This window comes from Sus scrofa, chromosome 1 (assembly GCF_054392235.1).
Source record: "Sus scrofa isolate SSC_HxYL_T2T_F1_AM1 chromosome 1, Sscrofa_HxYL_maternal_Yorkshire_Landrace_v2.0, whole genome shotgun sequence".
Classification (NCBI taxonomy): Eukaryota; Metazoa; Chordata; class Mammalia; order Artiodactyla; family Suidae; genus Sus; species Sus scrofa.
The window spans coordinates 173,397,501-173,417,327 of record NC_139383.1 but is presented as its reverse complement, the minus strand read 5'-3'; the positions used below and the strand labels follow the sequence as shown (position 1 = coordinate 173,417,327).

The following is a 19,827-nucleotide window of genomic DNA, read 5'->3' as shown; positions in this document are numbered from 1 at the left end:
CTGCAGAGCATTTGAAGCAAAGCACAGACGCGGCCAGACAACTTTGCTTCCTATGTGGTTTGATCTGCACTCGCAGGAGGGCGGAAACCCCAGCTGCCTGTTCAGGTGGAGGTTTCATGTCCCTTTGTGTGCCTAGCCCTCTTTGGTTGGTTTGCCTCCCCCTCCAGCCCTGCTGACTGCCTGCCCACCGCTCATCCCAGCACACGGCACACTGGTCTGTCCCCATCTTTGCTCCCCCCAGACCCCCTGCACCCCTGCCCCTACCTCACCTGCCACCTAGCTTGGCCGGCCATCACCTCCTCTGGTCCCTCCCAGGCACCCAGCACATCACTTCCTTTCTCTCATGTGCCCTAGGACCTGGAAGTACTATGTGTTGTTCTGTCTTTTTTTTTTTTTTTTTTTTTTTTTTTTTGTCTTTTTTAAGGATCTCACCCACAACATAAGAGAATTCCCAGGCTAGGGGTTGAATTGGAGCCACAGCCACTGGCCTTCACTACAGCCACGGCAATGCCAGATCTGAGCTGCATCTGCGACCTACACTGCAGCTCACAAGTTTCCTCCTCCCTCCAACCCACCTCTCAGCTCAGAGGCTGTAGCTCATGTTCCTGTTTATGAGCCCAGAGATCTTGGTGCGCGATGGGTGCCTGACTTGACTTCAACAGTGGAAGCTAACGATGGTAGCTCTGGTACAGGGTTACCAGCCTGTCATGAGGGGATGCCTTTTTCTAAGTCTCAGCGGTGCCATTAGCTCATCAAGCATCTCCCTCACCCCCTACCCTGCCATCCAGACTGCAGGTGCATTTCGTAATTCTCACAAAGGGTCTGCGTCAACCTGCCTAGGACTCAGATAAAGAGGTAAATATGGAAGAAGGTTGAGGGAAGCAGCAGGAAGGCTGGTGTCAGAAAAGCATCTCGGAAGCCAGTAGCGTGGCAGGCAGGGAGGGTCTCTAATGCTGACATCTGCTTCAAATCCCACAGAAGGGAGCATGCTCTCTCTTGGCGGTGGATCTAGAAACTTTTCTTTGGGGGTCATGACTTCTTACTAAACTTCTATGTAGGCTCCGATGGAAGGTCAAGACCCTGCACCAACTCCTTTGTGTTAGGATCAGGATGCAGCCAAGGACACGAGTCACAGGTTGGGGAGAACGTGGCTGTCATTCCAGACAGGAGAAGTATGAGTCGTGGGCCAGGCCTTCCACCAGAAGTTACAGGTGGGGTTGGCAGGAAGACCCAATTTCCCGGGGAGCCTTTTAGGCACTTTCTGATGTGGCGGGGATGAGTTCTGGTGTTTGGCCACAACAATGTGTGCAATTTGGGGTCCAGGAGTCATGTTTTCCCAAAGTAAGGTGTAAGAAAGGAGGGGAGCTGGTCACCATACATAGCTCATGTCTGTGGAGTGTGTCCTATGTGCCAGGCACGGCCCGACCTATTTACACGGGAACTTGTGTCATCCTGCCCAAAGCCCTTATGCCACAGGTCCTATTGTTCTTTCCATTTCACAGATAGGAACAATGTAGCAAGAAAGAGAAGTTGCAAAATCTGTTAGCACCAGCAAGTTTTAGAGCGGTGGACTGAGTGAGAGCCTAGGCTTTTTGTTTTGAGTGGTAAGATTGGCCAGCCCAGTTCATGGAACGTGATAGAAAGTCGTGAGAGTCTGCCTGAACTTTACGAAGAGGAAATAATGATCTCCATGTTTTAAGTGAGGAAATTGAGGTACAGAGAGATTGTCATCAGCCTAAGATGAAGCCATTCTGTAGTGAGTAGGGGAGCCAGTGGAGTCCAGATTTCTCTGACTTCAGAGATCTTTCCCTTGGTAGGTTAATACTTGTCTTGAATGACCAAGGTTCAGCCGTTGGATGGGCCATTGGACAGATGACTGTTAGGCCTGATGACTAGGCATTTTTAAAAAGCAGATTTAAAGAACTGGTGATTGTACGTGATGGCAGCTGATCAAGTTCCTAGAATTATGAGTGAATGTCATCAAGTATTAGATTTAGGGAGTTCCCGTCGTGGTGCAGTGGTTAACGAATCCGACTAGGAACCATGAGGTGGCGGGTTCGATCCCTGGCCTTGCTCAGTGGGTTAAGGATCCGGCGTTGCTGTGAGCTGTGGTATAGGTCGCAGACGTGGCTGGGATCCCGAGTTGCTGTGGCTCTGGCTTAGGCCGGCAGCTACAGCTCCGATTAGAACCTCCATATGCTGCAGGTGCGGACCTAGAAAAAGGCAAAAAGACAAAAAAAAAAAAAAAAAAAAATATATATATATATATATATTAGATTTAGAATAGATGTGCTTTGCTAAGTAAGATCTTTGAGGATTTTTTTTTTTTAACTTAAAATATCTTTTAACGTTTCACACTGTATTCTTTTTTCAGTTAAGCTTGTACCGAAAGACATGGAACTGTTTGTCATAGGCTTAAGCAGTAACTGAATAGGGTAATTTAAACGCAAGTTTTAGATCTACCTTCCTCCTTAATTATGATCAGAGTTTTCATTTGAGGTTCTGTAGAATGCTTTTGAGACTATAAAGCTGCTTCTTAAAATTGAGCAATGCTGGCTAAAACAAACCAATTCTAGAATTTTGGCTTTTGTGCAGAAGGTTTCAGGATGCATTTTGCAGTTGCTTCTTTGTGTTTTGGGCTACCGGCATCTAGTTATACCTGTTTGGGTTGATATAATTTTTTCTTTTGGCAGCTGGTGTTTTGAAATTTAAAACACATACAGACTCAGACATTGGAGCATGTGGCCAATAGTAATTGAGACTCATGGGGCCATCATGCCACATAACAGTGGCTCTGTGGCACCACCTCACCTCAGTCCCCACTGCCTAGATTTAGGTTGTTAACATTTTCCATATTTACTACATCTCTTTTTTTTTTTTTCCCTGAAGTATTCAGAAGTAAATTAGAGATACCATAACGTTTACCCCCTAAATACTTCAGCCTGCGTCTCTGGGGAAGCGGGGAAAGAACATGTTCCTTTATAACCACAATGCCCTTTTCACAAAATTAACAGTAATTGCCTAATGGACTCTATTGCCCAGTCTATTATCTGAATTCCCCCAGCTGACCCTGAAATGCTGTTTACAATTGGGCTGTTTAAACCAGAATACAGTTGAGATCATGTATTGCAGTAAGCTGTGAAGTCGCTTAAGACTCTGTTAATCTCGAACAGTCTTTTCTCTCCCACATTTTTGAATGACCTTGGGGGGTCAATAGGTCATCTCTTCAAACACATTTGATTGTTTCCCTGTGATACGCCCTCCTTTTGGGCCACCCTGCAGCATATAGAGTTCCAGGGCCTGGGATCAGATCCGAGATGTAGCTGCAGACTATGTTGCAGCTGCAGCAAGGCCAGATCCTCCAACCCAGCTGTGCTGGGCCGGGGATCAAACCCGCGTCCTGGTGTGCAGAGACACTGTCAATCCCATTATGCCCCAGCGGGAACTCCTCCCCTTGGTATCTTTTAACGTGTTCTTCTTTTTCCTGGGTTTCTTGTACATTAGGAATTGGATCTAAAAGCTCAATCAAATCCAGTTTAAACATTTGGGGCAGGAATGGGGGAAGCTCTTTGGGCAAGAGGGACCTCATGTCTGGTTGCCTCATAACTGATGGTGCTAAAATTCACTCCCAGGTTAAATTCTGTTCCTTCCACTGTCAAATTGCATTTTTCCCTAGGCAACCAGCAAGAAATGGATGAGGTGATATTTTAGCACCAGACACATGGAAATTTGAAACAGTCATCCTCTTCTTCTCCCCAAGGATCAGAAATTGTTTTTGCCTTTGCCCCTTTTGGAGAACAAGAGAACTCTCAAAAGAACTCTCTTCCTTTTGCAAATGGAGGAACCTCGAGACTATACATACTTTGAGAGTCCTCTTGCTAAACTGTTAGCGCTTCTAGGACACCATTAGGCCAGGGTTTTTGGACAATGTCAGCCCCAGTGGACCAGACTGAACCCACAGATGTGTGTACTTGGCCTGTGGAACACTAAAACAAAGAAATAAAAAAAATTTGAACCACCTCTGGGAGATTTCCTATTAAAAAAGCAGATTTCCAGGTTTCTGGAAAATCTGAGTTTCCGGAAAATCCTAGACATCCTGGCCCATGTCCATGTGAGGCCACCTGGCTGGAGCTGCTTGCTGGTTGTGCCTTTCAGGTGGGGCCCTGCCCTTGGGGCCACCACGGACCCTACACTTTTTGTATTATGTGTGGCGGGTTTCCCCCACTGACACGGCCATGATGCCCCTGAGGGACTGGCCTGTGTTTGGTGCTGGTCCCTACCCTGAGTGGCCCTTAGTGTATAGAGCTCACCTCCGCCTGCAGCACACTGGCCCGCTTGGCAGGTGCAAGGCACCTTACACTCTGCGGAGACCATGTTTGTGATCTGCCAGCTCCGAGTGAAGCTCACCCTCTCTCCCTCTCTGTCTCTCTCTGGAGGCCTGTTTGAGCAGCCTTGGCTATCTAGGGCATTGCTGCAAATCATAACAGCAACATTAATGGCCTCTGGGCCAAAGAGTATTTGTCTTAAAATCTCTGCACATAAGAGCTCTCATGTTATTCATGCAAGAAACCCAGAACCCCCAGCTCTCAGACTGTTGATTTTTTTTTTTCTTTTTCTTTTTAGGGCCACATGTGCGGCATATGGAAGTTTCTGAGCTAGGAGTCAGATTGGAGCTGCAGCTGCCGGCCTGCACCACAGCTACAGCCACACCAGATACACGCCAAGGCTGTAACTTAATACCACAGCTCATGGCAACGCCGGACCCTTAACCCACTGAGCAAGGCCAGGGATTAAACCCGCATCCTCATGGATACAAGTCATGTTTGTTACCGCTGAGCCACAAGCGGAACTCTGAGGCTGTTGATTCTAATTGTTACCCCCCTGACCCCCAAATTAAAATGATGTTAAAGGGTATTAACCCTCTCCTCCCAAATAAAAACTTCTAATTTCATAGCAGCCACTCAACTTACTATCTCTTTGTGTTTACCTCTCAGTCTTTGAATAGATGCCACATCCTTTTAAAATATGTCAATCTTGGAATTCCCACTTGGCTTAGAGGTTAAGGATCCAGTGTCACTACTGGTGGTTCAGTTTCGATCCCTGGCTCGGGAACTTTTACATGCAGCAGGTGAAGCCTAAAAAACAAAACAAAAGCCAAAACAGTCAGTCATTATTTGCACACCACTCAGGCCACCAGGTTTCCCAGATGGAACCATGGGATGTGGCAAATGGGTCAGTGCCCAGGGCCAGCAAGTCTCTGTTCTGTGTGAGGCCCCAAGGCTCACTGTCCCATAGCCAGTGCTGTAGAATGGATACTGAGAATGATCTTGACTCACTGAAGAGGCTATGCTGGAGTCTGCACTAATTGAGAATGCAGGGAATATCTGATCAGTTTAAAAATATACCCATGGGGAGTTCCTGTTGCGGCTCAAATATATATATACATATATATCTACACAGGTACACACACACATACCCATGGAAACTGGCCTTTGTGTCTTTCCAACTTGGGTAAATAAGGGGATGAAGTAGATGGGCCACATTTATGTACCATTCCCTGATGGTATGTTAATGGAATCACCTGTTCAGCATCCTCTCCTTTGCTTTGACTCCTGATACATAGATATGTTGGCATCTGTCATCTAAGGAGCCTGGCCTCTGCCACATGGTTTAGCAGAGTGGAGGGAAAATTGCAGGACATCTTGCCCTCAATTTTATCCTCTGCTCTGGTCACTGAATCTCCAGGGCAGAGAATTTGATGTGTTCCAGGAAGATGAGGACACCCTGCGCATAGTAGATTTTTGATAAATTTTGTTCATCTGGTCAGAGTGGATGGAGCCCGAGAAGATGGAAAAATTAAAAAGCAGCCGAAGGAGTTCCATCATGGCTCAGTGGTAATGAGCCCAACTGGTATCCATGAGGATGGGTGTTTGATCCCTGGCCTCCTTGCTCAGTAGGTTAAGGATCCGGCGTTGCCATGAGCTGTGGTGTCAGTTGCAGACGCCTATTGGAACATGCATTGCTGTGGCTGTGGTGCCAGCTCGGCAGCTACAGCTCTGATTAAACCCCTAGCCTGAGAATTTCCATATGCTGAGGGTGTGGCCCTAGAAAAAGCCCCCCCCCCCCCCCCAAAAGCAGCTGAAGAGCTGTGGGCAGTATTTTAATCCACTGATGTCATTCATTACAAAGGGCACCAGTGGGGGTGCGAAGCCAAGGCTGCCTCCGGGGAATGGTGAAGTTCAGGTCCTCTGCCTTACCACCCTGTGGACTGGGGGCCCACGTCTCCCCCAGGCTTCTCCCTCCTCCTCCTTTCCTCAGCTGCCTCTGTCCCCCACCTCTCACCCCGATAGCTTTACTTGCTTTAGCCTAAAGTTTATGCTATATTTGTCTTACGGTTTCCCTTTTGGGGGGAGGTGGGAAAGGATGTGAGAAGCTGAAGTAGAAGGAAGGGAATGGCGCCAATTGTGATGAGTCAGAAGTGAAAGCATTTTGAAACGTGTAAGACAATGAAGAAAATATTTATTTTACAGAAATGGAGCTAACAACCCGGCCTTGAGGAACATAGCCAGGAGGGATACATGGAGAGAGGGCCGGATTTGGGGTGGCAGAGGTCTGCTGCTATGGTTTTCTCACCAAAGGAATAGGGGGGCGTTTCTGTGTCTCTCAGTGGTCCCGCTGTGCTGTAGGCCACGGGAGTGCGGCAGGCTCTGCAGCCCCTTCTCAGTGGCAGAGCCGGGGCGGGGGGGGGGGGGGGGGCTTGCGAAGGTGCCCTTGCTGTGGCTCAGGTTTGATTCCTGGCCCAGGAACTTCTGCATGCCTGCCATGGGTTCAGACACACACACACACACACACACACACACACACACACACACACACACACACACACAATCCAGAATCCATTTTAGATGCCTATCTCTGGATCCCCAAAGTATTATTTCTAAGATCCAAAAATATGTTGGATTACTGTATCTTCTAAGAAATCTTCATTAAATTATTTCTCTTTAGGGTTTATATCTGGGGGAAGAAAATAAAGTTTTTAAGACTGCTTCGAAGATGAACCAAGCTGGCAGCTTCTTAAATTGTAAACACAACCTTTTCTAAGAGCTACAGGCCGTCCAAATCAGGACCAGCAAAGCTTTTCTGTAAAGGGTAAATCCTTGAGGCTTTGCAAGACTTAATGGTCTCTGGAGATAACTCTAAAGTGGCCAGGACAGTGTCTAGATGAGTGGGCGAGGACATGTACCAATGGCCTATGGGCCACGGTTTGCCAGCCCCTGAGAGTATGAGCTATTGAATCTCTACAAATTATGTATTTAGAACTGGGAATGCCAGTCTTATTTGGTCATGATTTCCAGATTAAACTGTTTCATTGAGCTGCTTGTTGGTCAATGACAGAAAGGAATTCAGCCAGTATTGACTTTTTGAGCGTGAGGGAGTAGGGTTCCTTGATGTGACAGTAGCTTTTCTTCTTCCTCTTTTTTTTTCCCCCTTTTCTCTGTTCAAGGGGTAGCATGCTTGAAATACGGCTTAAGAAACATTTTAGATATGCACTGTGAATCTTAAAGTCAACGAACGAATGCCACTGTAAAGTGTTTTTGTCTTAGTTCTCACTGCTTTGAATATAAATATATGAATAAGAAATAAAGTGGAATATACATGCATCCCAGCAGATGCAGTCACATCACTTGTGTGTTGCCATTAAAATATTGCCTCTTTTCTCTACCGAGTATTTCTTAAACTTATGACCTTAGTGCAAGTAATGTTTGATAAGGAATCTGCAATGTGTAACTCCTCAGTAAATAATTAAAAGGACTGGCATTCCTACTGTATAATATCAACACAAGTGATATAAAATATGCCTTGCCCCTTAATGAGTGTGTGATAACATTGCTTCTGGCACACAGAGATCAGGCGTAAATATGCTGTTAAGGTTTGTGTGTGTGTCTATCTTTGGTGGTTACAGGTACAGTATTGTGCTTATTACCCTTTCGGAGAACTGATCATTTCACGTCTCTGTTATATTTTTTTAGATGCTCGAAATTAGGCTTTCAGGGTAGGAAGGCAGAGAAACATTTGAAAGAAATACTGCGTTTCAACTTTGAGGGCAACTGGGAAGAAATCAAAATGGATGAATCATGACTTTATCAGTTTCTTTCTCTCTTTTTTCCCACTTAGCTAGTGAGAAAATGATCGTGCTGGTTGCATATTCTCTCTCACTTACAACTCTTGGAGTTCGCTTTAATTTTGTCGAAGTGATTTTCTTTTTATTCCTTAAGTTTGTGTGTGTGTGTGTGTGTGTTATAGTTGAATTACAGTGTTGTGTTAGTCTCAGGTGTAAGCAGTGATTCAGTTAGACATAGACATCTCCTTCAGATTCTTTTCCCATAGAGGGTATTGCAGAATACTGAGTAGAGTTCCCTGTAGGTGCTTGTTGACTATCTGTTTTATATATGGTAACCTCCTAATTTATCACCCCCATCCCAAGTGATTTTCAGTATTACCTGCACAGTCTGGACAGTGAAAGAAAAACCTGCAAATTCCTCTCTTCCAGAAAGGGTTGCTGGCTCCCTGCAGTGTGATTTCATTTTCTCTCTGTTATTAAGTATGTAGTCGAACCATCATGTGCAAGAAATGAGACTTGAGTGACCATATACCTCAGTCAGGCTCTTTTGTTTGCAAAAACAAAACAAAACAAAACAAAATAAAAACAGTTTCTTGGCCTGAAATATCCAAAATATTTGTCCTTTCTCTGAACTAGTCTTTCTCAGCCAGTGGCTCCATGATCGATCCAGGCATCCAGGTTAGGGACCAGTGAGTTGTCCTTGGCCATGTCATTCCTCCAGCCCTGCTTGGTCTCTTGTGTTTGCGTGGAGGGATTCCCCAGCGAGGTTCGCCTCTCCCTGTCTGCCCTTTTCTCCCCGACCCTCTGCACTTTTGGAGAATGCTTCCTTTCAGACCGACCAGATTCCGCTCCTGCAAGCCCTTCACTAATTACTCATTGCGGTGGATCAAGGTCCTGGCTCCTCAGCCCTGACTCCAGTGTCCTCTGTGCAGCCCGCCTTGGCTTTGGCCTTGGCCTTGGCCTCCCCCAGCAGCTATGCTCAGTCCCTTCCTTTGCAGGCACCCAGGATGGCTGACTACCTCTTCCCCGTTTGCACAATGACTCCCAGTGAGATGGCCCCCCCAGGCAGCTTTCCCTGTCTCCGTGCCCACCTTACACAGGCGGGGGTCCCTGCTTCGTTTGCACATCACTCAGTGGTCACACTGAGTGCACAGTGTTGGGACTTTGCTAGACTGTTACCTGTGACACACAGGGGCCACCATAATCCAAGATAGCCATCACCCCGCCCTTTTTTACATACCTAGCAAATGATGGCACATACTCATTCCTCACGCCTCCTGGGTTCTCAGAGCCCTTCCCTCAACCAAGCTGAATTTATTTTTCCTGCCTTTCTACTCTCCTAGTGATTTGTACCTGCTCCCATTTTCCTTATCCTCTCATTACATAGTTTCTTGTTTTATTGTTCTGTCTGTATCCTTAAGACTCTAATGGTTTACAACACTCAGTTATACATTTTAAGAATACAAAAAGCCTCTGCTAGCATATGCCACATTACTCCTAGCTCCTTCTTCCTTTAAAAGCTTCCGCAGTTGCCTTTAAGAAGTGCCTCGCCTTTAACCCCTCTATCCGTCGTCTAAAGTTCACTGGAGGAGAGGAATTGTGAAGCATCCTTAAACACGAAGCCTTCTGAATGGCGGCTCTTTCTGTGTGTCCATTCAGGTGTATGGGAGAATTATAGCTCCCTCTGGTGGCTGGATCATCTGGTGCATTTTTGTTCTGGACTTAAAATAGCATTCAAATCTAATAATCTTTTGGAGTTCTTTTTAAAAATAATTTTTAAATGTTTAAAATTCAAATCTTGTTTATTTTGGCAGGTGTTTAAATCATTCTCAAATAGTGACGCTTATACAGAGGAATGAATGATTTTCCTCTAAGCAATCCATGTTTTTTACATATAATTGGTTTTAGAGTATTTATCATTAAACTTTATTCCCTCCGTTTCCTTCCCTTTCCCTGCCAAATAGTTTCCTAAACTTGTAAAATCAGAATAAAATGCCAGAGACTAAAAAGGAATAATTAACTGATATTGGAAAGAAATGAAATTCTTCAAATGAGGGTCCAGTATGGACCCAAAGACAAAATGAAATTAGTACATTTTTAGTTTCACATTTCTGTGGATGAGAAATTCACAGCTCATTCTGTTTCCTCTGAGAGGAATTTACAGGCTTTTTTTTCTTCTTTTTGTCTTTTGAGGGCTGCACCCGCGGCATATGGGGGTTCCCAGGCTAGGGGTCGAATCGGAGCTACAGCTGCCGGCCTACACCAGAGCCACAGCAATGCCAGATCCAAGCCGCGTCTGTGACCTACATCACAGCTCATGGCAATGCCAGATCCTTAACCCACTAAGCGAGGCCAGGGATCAACCCGCAACCTCATGGTTCCTAGTTGGATTCGTTTCCCCTGTGCCATGACGGGAGCTCTCCAGGCTGACATTCTTAAAAAATATAGAGTTGCCTCTGGAGTTCCCTTTGTGGCTCAGCGGTTAACGAACCCAACCAGGATCCATGGGGATGCTGGTTCAATCCCTGGCCTCACTCAGTGGGTTGAGGATCTGGCTTTGCTGTGAGCTGTGGTGTAGGTTGCAGACGAGGCTAAGATCCCCAGTTGCTCTGGCTGTGGTGTAGGCCGGCAGCTACAGCTCCAATTCGACCCCTAGCCTGGGAACCTCCATGTGCCATGGGTGCAGCCCTAAAATAGCAAAAAAAAAAACAAAACCCAAAAAACAAAAACACAAAAACCAAAACAACAAAGAGTTGCCTCTCTCCATGCTAATGTGGGAAACAAGCATGGATGGCCTCAAAACTATTCGTATTTTGGCTTTGGAAATTAAATAATATCCCTGGCATATAGTTCTGTCTGAGGTTGGGGTTTTTAGCACTACAGAGAGGTTAATGAAAGCAGTCCATGACATGAAAAACAGACTTAGGAAAGGTTTTTAATTTTTCTCTTGTCATCTCTTCCCTGCAGCTAAATTTTTAATGATGCATGTAGACAGCAGTGCTTTTCAGATTGATGACAGTGACCCTCAGAGAACAATAGCAGCAGCAATTTTAATTTTTTTTTTAAATGCAAGATTGGCTAGTTTTCTCTCAGGTATGCTTGAGGGTTTTGGATGAAATTCTTTTGGGGGCCAGAGAAAGGGTCATGAGTCTTCGTGGGCAGCCTGTCTGAGGGGAGAGGTTACGGCCAAGGTCTTTCTCTCTCTCTTTTCTTTTTTTTTTTTTTTTTTCCGTTTGTTTGTTTAAGAGCCACACCTGCAGCATATGGAGGTTCCCAGGCTAGGGGTCGTATTGGAGCTGCAGCTGCCAGCCTATACCACAGCCTCAGCAACGCCAGATCCTTACCCACTGAGCAAGGCCAGGGATCGAACCTGCATCCTCATGGATACTAGTTGGTTTGTTACTGCTGAGCCACAGTGGGAATTCTGACCACGGACTTACTTAAACAGAGCAAGAGTTGCTCAGACCCTGAGGAAAAGGACCCTGGTGATTTACCTGCTCACTTTGTAACAATGTTCTTTTTTCTCCCTTTGCTGTTTCTCAATGTCTGCAAATACTGACAAAACACAAAACCAGGAGGAAAGATGCTAATGCTTTCAGTAGGACAGAAAAGTTAGGAAGAAAAGTGTGTGTCGGTTTGTGATGGTATTAAGATAGCTTATTTTCTTTTCGATTGAAGACATTTGGATGTATTAGGGCTGTCAGGAGTGTTCTCATGAGATAGTGTTCTCAGTGACAGCCCCTCATAGTCCTGAGACATGAGTCAAATACGACTTTTGTTGTGTGTTTTTTCTGGACACCTCCCCCCCGAGAAAAGCCAGCCTCCAAAGCAAAGAGGTGAATGAACAAGAAGAAGCCCCAAACCATCTCAGCTGAGAAGAAGGTGCCATTTAAGTGGAATGATACTTCTTTGGGACAGAGAAGTAAGATAGATGAGATGGGATCTCCTAGGGCTACAGAGTCAGCCAGCCCTCCAGGGGGTGTTAACTGTTCTCAGAGGAGATGTTTTTGTCCCTGTGGGTCTTTTCTTTCCCTGTGCTTTGCTTTCCTCTTGCTTCATTTTATTCTCCTGGGCATTTGGTGTGAATGAATCTGAGGTTCCTTTGCGGGTGGACTAAGTAGCGTGTCCCTTGTAACAGTGAGGATGGCAAAAGAAATGTCGCTCTGCCCGATGGGTTGTCAGTACTGTAAGCAGGGCCTTGAAATGGGGTTGAAATAATAAGAGTGTACTAAATAAGAATGTATTAAAAGGGCATGAGAGTCCCTCAGTGGGAGTTGAATCAATCCTGTTCCTTTTTTTTTTTTTTTTTTTTCCAAAAGAGAAACCCTAGCAGGGCTGTGGAAAGGAAATCTTGGTTACTCCATTTTGCTCTGGGTTCTGCTGAAACACCACCCTCCTGGGACCCCCCTCCCTCTCTTCCTCTTCTCCCAGTTAACAGTTTGTTTCAAATTAGCCAACCCGGAAGAATGTATGCCCTACCTGACCAATGGGAAGGGGACAGGTAAATCACCTGCATTAGGGATAAACAGGGGAGGGTCCTTTGTTAGGTTGCTTGCACTTTTCGCAGTACCTGCGTCCTTCTGCAAAAGTAAAGAGCCTTGTCGAGATCTCCCCATGTTCACGTGTCTCATTTTTCGACACTGATGATCCGAGCCATGTCCCCAGCAGGGCTAATGGGCAGCACCTCATAAAAAGTTTTCCAGTATGGTAATGAGAAAGGCAGATGGGGGTGGGGTGTTTACTTTGAAATTGACATATTTAAGTGACATAGGAAACTGTGTGTTTATTGTGGATATCTCAGTAGACAGATAAGAGACAGGAAATAAAAGTCCCCCTCTGCCTTCCGCCCCAGGCTTACTGAGATAGACTCTTAGACCTCAGCCCCACCCCACCCCCAGATCTTTGTGTGGTAAGGGTGGGGGAGACTAGAGAATGACCCTGTCCAATTCTGTTAATTTGTTTGGAACTCCCTAGTACCCTGGGGAGATGTTTCCAGGTCATCATCTGTATCTCTGTCTTAGCTTTTTCTATGGGCGGTGTGTTTTCTATGGCCAGGAGAATGCTCCACAGCTGCGACGTTGAAGGGCGGGTCCTCATTGCTTCAGGTCCAGAGCAGCTAGGCCTTGGCTTGGAAACGATGTCCTGGTTCGTCCGTAGCAGTGGCCCTTACTCCTGTTGTAGCTGGACTCTTGCAGTTTGATTTTTCAGATATTTTTTGAGCCCTCTCAACATGTGCTGTGGAAGGCACAGGGCGGAAGGGGAGCTTAGGGTCCCTGCCCGTTCAGCCCTTTCCTTCTTCATCTTTGGCAGAGGAAGCCACCTTGAACGATGCCCCAACCCCCACGTCCCCACCTCCACCCCACCGGGCACCCTGCCTTTGGGAGTCCTGGCTGGAGGAGGCTTCCTCCCAGTAACCTTGTTGCCACCAGTTACAAATGATGCTCCAGATGAAGGTTGCCTGTACCGTGCTCCATCCTCAGTGCCAACATTTGCCCAGACAGATGTGCTTATGGGACTTAGCGAATCCTTAGCTGGGTGTCCATGATCATGTCACCTTTCCTTGTGCTCTTGAGGTAGGATGGTTGCCATCACCTTCAGCCTGAGCCACAGCTTCTCACCCTGCTGTGCCCCCTCCTTGCCAGGAGCTCTTTCTGTAGCTTTGTCTTTAGCTGACTGAATGTTCCTTTACAGCTCTTGACTGCACTCTTGAGCCTGTTAGCTACAGCTGACTGTTTCCTGCCCTTGTGGATACCGTTTAAGCTTGTTTATTCAAATGGGAATGACCTAAGTTTTACTTGGGCTCCTTCTAAGTTTGCAAAAACCTTTTTTAACCTATAAATTTGGTTTTTTTTTTTTTTTTTTTAATTTTGCTGCTACCCTGTTCCCTTTTTATAGTCTCTTTTAGTCACTTCAACTACTTCTTGTTTTGTCTTTGCTGTTGTTTTTGTCTTTTATGGCCATACCTATAACATATGGAAGTTCCCAGGTTAAGGGTCTAATCAGAGCTGCGGCTGCCGCCCCCACCTCCCCCACCACCACAGCCACAGCAGCATCAGATCCTTAACCCACTGATCAAGGCTAGGGATCAAATCTGAGTCCTTATTACCCTAGTCGGGTTCATCACCGCTGAGCCACAACGGGAACTTCTGCTTCAACTTCTGATGTTAAAAGAGCTCCAAGTTCCCCCTTATGGAAAGTAAAAATGAGTTATGAAAGAAGAAACAGTGACCCGAGGGAAGGAGGCTTGTGTCCTGTGGCCTTCAGGATTGAATATGTTGGTAGCAGGGACTTTTGGCGAGAGGTTGGGCGTGCCTGGCTTGGGTGTCGCCCTTCTCTGAGAACCTGCCCTCACCTCTTGGGTGGAAGGTTGTGAGGTCAGGTGTGGTTAACCCTGACACGGCTTTCTCGTGCTTGCTCCCCATCAGCAGCCTCCTAGGTGGTTTTGAGTGTGGAGCTGGGGCCTCGATGGAGGTGCTGCCAGGATCAACCCGGAGGCTTTGCTGAACTTGTAGAGCTGTGATCACAGAGATTTTCTAGAGGAGCTGGGTCTGTTTTTTTTTTTTTTTTTTACAAAATATTGAGTATAGTTCCCTGTGCTATACAGTTGGCCCTTGGTGATTATCTGTTTTATGTATAGTAGTGTGTATATGTTAATCTCAAACTCCTAATTTATCCTCCCCCTCCATCTTTCCACTTCAGTAACCATAGTTTGTTTTCTATGTGGGCCTATTTCTCCTTTGTAAATAAGGTCATTTGTTTCATTTTTTAAAGATTCCACATATAAATAATATCATATGATATTTGTCTTTGACTTCTCTCAGTTTGATAATCTCTAGGTCCATCCCTCTTGTTGCAAATTGCATTGTTTTATTCTTTTTCATGGCTGAGTAATATTTGCGTGTGTCTGTCTGTCTGTGTACAGCACATCTCTAACCATTCCTCTGTCAATGGACATTTAGGTTGCATCCATGTCTTGCCTGTTGTAAATAACGCTGCAATGAACATTGGGGCGCATGTATCTTTTTGAATTATGCTTTCCTCTGGATATATGCCCAGGAGTAGGATTGCTGTGTCATATGGTAGTTATATTTTTAGTTTTTTAAGGAACCTCCATATTGTTCTCCATAGTGGTCATACAATTTACATGCCCACCAACAACGTAGGAAGATTCCCTTTCTCTACTCCCTCTCCAGCATTTATTATTTGTAGACTTTTTGATGATGGCCATTCTGACCTGTGTGAGTTAATAACCTCATTGTAGTTTTGATTGAGCTGGGTCAGTTTTTAAAGTTTCTCTCAAGGATTAGCACGTGTCTTCAAGAAGTGTTTTTCAGACTTGTATTTTGGGTACAAGAGGATGTTCTTTTTCTAAGCTCTGCTCACCTGTCCCCCATGACAAGAAACCACACTCTGTCAGCAGTCTCTAATCAGTGATGCTAATTGTTAGAGGTCAGTGCCAGTGAGCAGCTCACTACAAGTTTATGCTGAGGCCACAGGCATGATATGGAGGCCTGTAGTGGGAGGAGCCTGGGGTGATCCTACTAAAGCCTGTGGCCCAAATAAGACTCATTTCCCTGTAAGTTTCTACTGTGGAGCCTGGAGTTAGTGGGAGTTGCTGGGACCACATTTCAAAAGGAATGATACCTTGGAAAGGGAGGGTACAATACACACTTTAAAACTAGCAATTAAGAACTGCTACAGACCTTAAGAATTTTTTTTTTTTTTAAAAAAAAGGAAGCACAAGGAGTTCCTGCTGTGGCATCTCTGCAAACTAGGATGCAGGTTCGATCCCCAGCCCATCATAGTGGGTTAACCATCTGGCATTGCCGCAGCTTGCAGCATAGGTTGCAGCTGTGGCTCAGATCTGATTCCTGGCCCGGGAATACCATACGCCAAGGGGCAGCCAAAAAGGGGGGAAAAAAAGAGGCTCAAAGGGGTTTCATCTCAATGACAACAAAAAAAATAGGAAGCAAAGAGTGACCAGACTGAATATGTCTAAAGAGTATGCATGGCCAAAAACACACGAGAAAGTTAAAAAAAAAAATACTAACTGGGGGTAGCATTGCCAGTTTCTATCGCACAAAAAGAGCTGATTTTTCTTATTATATAATGATGACCTACAATTTAATAAAGCGATCCATAACCTATAACGTAATTGCTAAATGCACAGAGCAACGAATACGGGTAGACAGTTCCAGAGAAAAGGAACACCGGAGAGAAACATACTGAGATAGTTAGCCTCACTTATAATAAAATAATTGGCTATTCAGACTCTAATGATAAAGACCTTTTTCAGCTATCATTTTGTCCAAAGTTGAAATTTTTAATAGCAATATGTTGATATGAGTTCGCAGAAATATCTCCCCTTGACCCTCTTATTGGAGAGTTATGAAGAAGTGGGTATAACCTTCGGCAATTTGGAAATTTATCCAAAATGACAAGTCCCTGTGTGGGGAGAGCCAGCACTTTGCAATTCTGTTCTTTTATCTGGAAGATACACTTGCACATGTGTGAAGTGAAGGGGATACAAGAATGTGCATTTGCTCCTTGATGCAATCAGAAATGATTAGAAATAACCAGTGTCCATTAAAAAACACCCGAACCTGTGTCCCAATGTCAGCATCAGCTCTGTGCTCTCATCCACGCTCTCCTTTTATTATTTATTTATTTATTTATTTTGCTGCTTTGATTCTCAGCCAAGTTTCCTCTATCTGGGCTCCCATTCATAGCAGAGAGACAGGGTGGCTCTGGCAGAGTTGAGGACCTGCCTTTTATTGGGTTACCCCTGACCTGGGAGGAGGGGAGTGTATGATCTTTAAAGTGACCTATAGTGGCAAAAATGATTCCTTCATGCTATTATTATTTTTTTGTCTTTTTAGGGCGGCACCTGCAGCATATGGAGGTTCCCAGGCTAGGGGTCTAAGTGGAGCTGCAGCTGCCAGGCTACACCAGAGCCACAGCAACGCGGGATCCGAGCTGCATCTGCGACCTACACCACAGCTCACGGCAAGGCCAGATCTTTAACCCACTGAGCCATGCCAGGGATTGAGCCCACGTCCTCATGGATGCTGAGCCATGACAGAAACTCCCACTCCTTTTATATTAAAGCAAAAGCAAAAGCAAAAAAGCAAAAAAAAAAAAAAAAAAAAAAAAAAAAAATCCAGCCCAGTGACTCACACTCCCTCCTCTCTTCATTTCCTCTTTGCGTTCCCCATAGGTATCTCTGGCCCTCGTTATTGTCATTTATGGATGAAGCAGTGGAGTCTAAGACCTATTGTATTTTGAGACATCGTGATTCTATGCATTATAATTAAATCATACTCATTGCATCAATTTTAGGAGATAGAAACTATTCTTGTGATTTCCAGATGAGAAGAACAGAGGATCAAAAAGGTTAAGTGACTCGCCTGAAGTCATAGCAGGGAAGTGGCAGAGCTGGGTTCAACCCCAGTTTGCACAGACTTTGCTCTCATCCTCACTGCCAGGCCTTGGGGCGCCCTGGCCTGGCCCCAGCTGGTCTGGGGTGAGGCCTGGCCATTGGCATTTACCCCCACCCTCACTCCAACAACTAAGGGATGGGGATGAGCTGGGACTGACTAGTCTACACCACCAGCAGAGAATGAAGGTCACTGATGGTCCTGATGTGGCAAAGGGTTCAGATCCCTGGTTCTCTGCTTCTAGGCAGAGAACTCATGTTCACATGGTCAGGCAAGAAAGTCATGTCTGAGGTAGGTAGTAGACGCTTGGAAGGAATTTAAGCAGCAGACAGTGGACAGGATTGTTCTGGGCAGGAAGGACTGGGCACAGCGCCCAGTGCTGTGAGGCTTCTGCTGTCTCTGTGGCTGGTGGTCTTCACTGATCAGTTGTTCTCAGCTTCACTTAAGGTGGCTTGAGACAGGCCTGCGTGACCTGGAGGAACTATGTTATGACCTCACATTTGTTCTCTTCAGAGCATTGTGTTTCTACACTCATTCCTGGAAAAGTCACTCAGCTGCATTGAGGAGTAGGGAGTGGGGAATGGGGGGGACACGAAACTGGGGGAGAAGTGCAGCCTCTCATGGAAAGTCAGGTAGTTAGAGGGGGTGGGAAAGAAGGGTTAGGAAGGAAAAAAGTCTTAGGGTTCTCATTGTCAACTGAAAAACAACAAAGAAACAAAAACACCACACAACTTGAGAGCTATGAGTTTCAGTTTTGTTCGGGTATTTGCGAGGACCGTAGCCCGGGAGATGGCCTCTGTTCTCAGGTAGCTCAGAGGAACTGCTCTGAAGAGGCAGGAGGGGCCAACAGTATATATGTGATTTTGGAGTATGTGCAACCAAGCGTATGTCTCGGTAGAAGGTTGCTGCCAGTCACAAGGAGCAGGTGTCTCCATTTATGATTTTGGCCCTTTTCTATGTATGAAAAGATGGAAGAAATTGAGCTCATAAAATTTTCTCCTGAAAATATCTTAGCTCTCTGAAGCCCTGTTCTGCCAGTTTTTCCCAGAGCATGGAGCGCTCCGTTCCTGATTTCCATCCTGAACTCTTTTCTGGATGTGTTAAAGGTCACGGATGGCAGGGGTTAGTGACTTCATTCCTGTAGAACCCAATGGTGAGCAACATTTTTTTTAGCTGTAAACCACAAGAGAAATAAAGCAGACATTTAAAAACTACATGGCTAGGGGAGTTCCCATTGTGGCGCAGTGGTTAACAAATCCAACTAGGAACCATGAGGTTGTGGGTTTGATCCCTGGCCTTGCTCAGTGGGTTAATGATCCGGCGTAGCCGTGAGCTGTGGTGTAGGTCGCAGATGCGGCTCTCGGATCCTGTGTTGCTGTGGCTGTGGCCTAGGCCGGTGGCTACAGCTCCGATTAGACCCCTAGCCTGGGAACCTCCATATGACGTAGGAGCCTAGAAAAGGCAAAAAGGCAAAAAGGCAAAAAAAAAAACCCAAAAACAACAACAAAAAAAACTACATGACTAGGATTGAAGTTTAGTGAGCTTCACTACATGTAAACATTGTACTTAATTTTTTTCATAGGTGATGTTCACTGAGGGGATATGGTCCAGTTAGGGCTAGGCCTAGCATCTGATGTGCATAGTTTTCTCCTTTCTTCCATCAGCTCTTCACTCACCTACAGGGAAAAAGAGATACAAGTCAAAATACATACATAGAATGTGAAAGCTGAAAGAGACCCTAGAACCAGGGGTTCTCACGCCTGGCTGTGCTTTAGGGGAGCTTCAAAAATGTATTGGTGTCAGGACTCACTGAAAAGATTGATTCAGTTGACCTGGAATTGCAGGTAGAGGCAGGTCAGGTCTTGGGGCTCCTGCGTGTGGCCTTGTCCAGTGACCACAGCCTGCACAGCATCCAGCCCCAGGGCCCTCTCCAAGACTGTGGCACACACGTCCCGTAGTCTCTGCTCTTGACCTTCCAAGACAGGGAATGGGCAAGTGTCTACACCAACCCGCCTCATCTACTCCTAAGTGATGGTGGTAAGTAAACACATATGTATACCAGGACTGATGTGAAGGCTGTCGCTTCACAAGGAATCCTTATGTGTTAGTCTTGCAATCCGGGCAGTTCATTCCTTGGCTTTCTAATGAATACAGTTGCACTCTGCCAGTCTCTCTGGGCGGCAGAATAGAAGCAGAAGTTAGTTATTTCTCCTCACGGGCTCTCCAGCATCAGAAACCAAGCCCTGACCTTCCCTCCCAGGCCCCTTT

The 19,827-nt window shown here is 45.7% G+C and overlaps 1 protein-coding gene and 1 long non-coding RNA gene across 25 annotated transcripts in view; one reads left to right on the top strand and one right to left on the bottom strand.

Annotated features, from left to right (window-relative positions):
• NEDD4L (NEDD4 like E3 ubiquitin protein ligase) overlaps positions 1–19,827 on the top strand; it is a 374,906-nt gene that overhangs the window by 127,406 nt on the left and 227,673 nt on the right. The window lies entirely within an intron of this gene.
• Positions 14,054–19,827, bottom strand: part of LOC146406854 (uncharacterized) — a 5,931-nt gene continuing 157 nt past the window's right edge. Inside the window, exons 1-2 of the long non-coding RNA XR_014816652.1 lie at positions 18,993–19,827; positions 14,054–17,009 (exon numbers count right to left, since the gene is read on the bottom strand). The exon at positions 18,993–19,827 is cut by the window's right edge and continues 157 nt beyond it. This is a non-coding gene — a long non-coding RNA (uncharacterized LOC146406854). The remainder of the gene's footprint in view (positions 17,010–18,992) is intronic.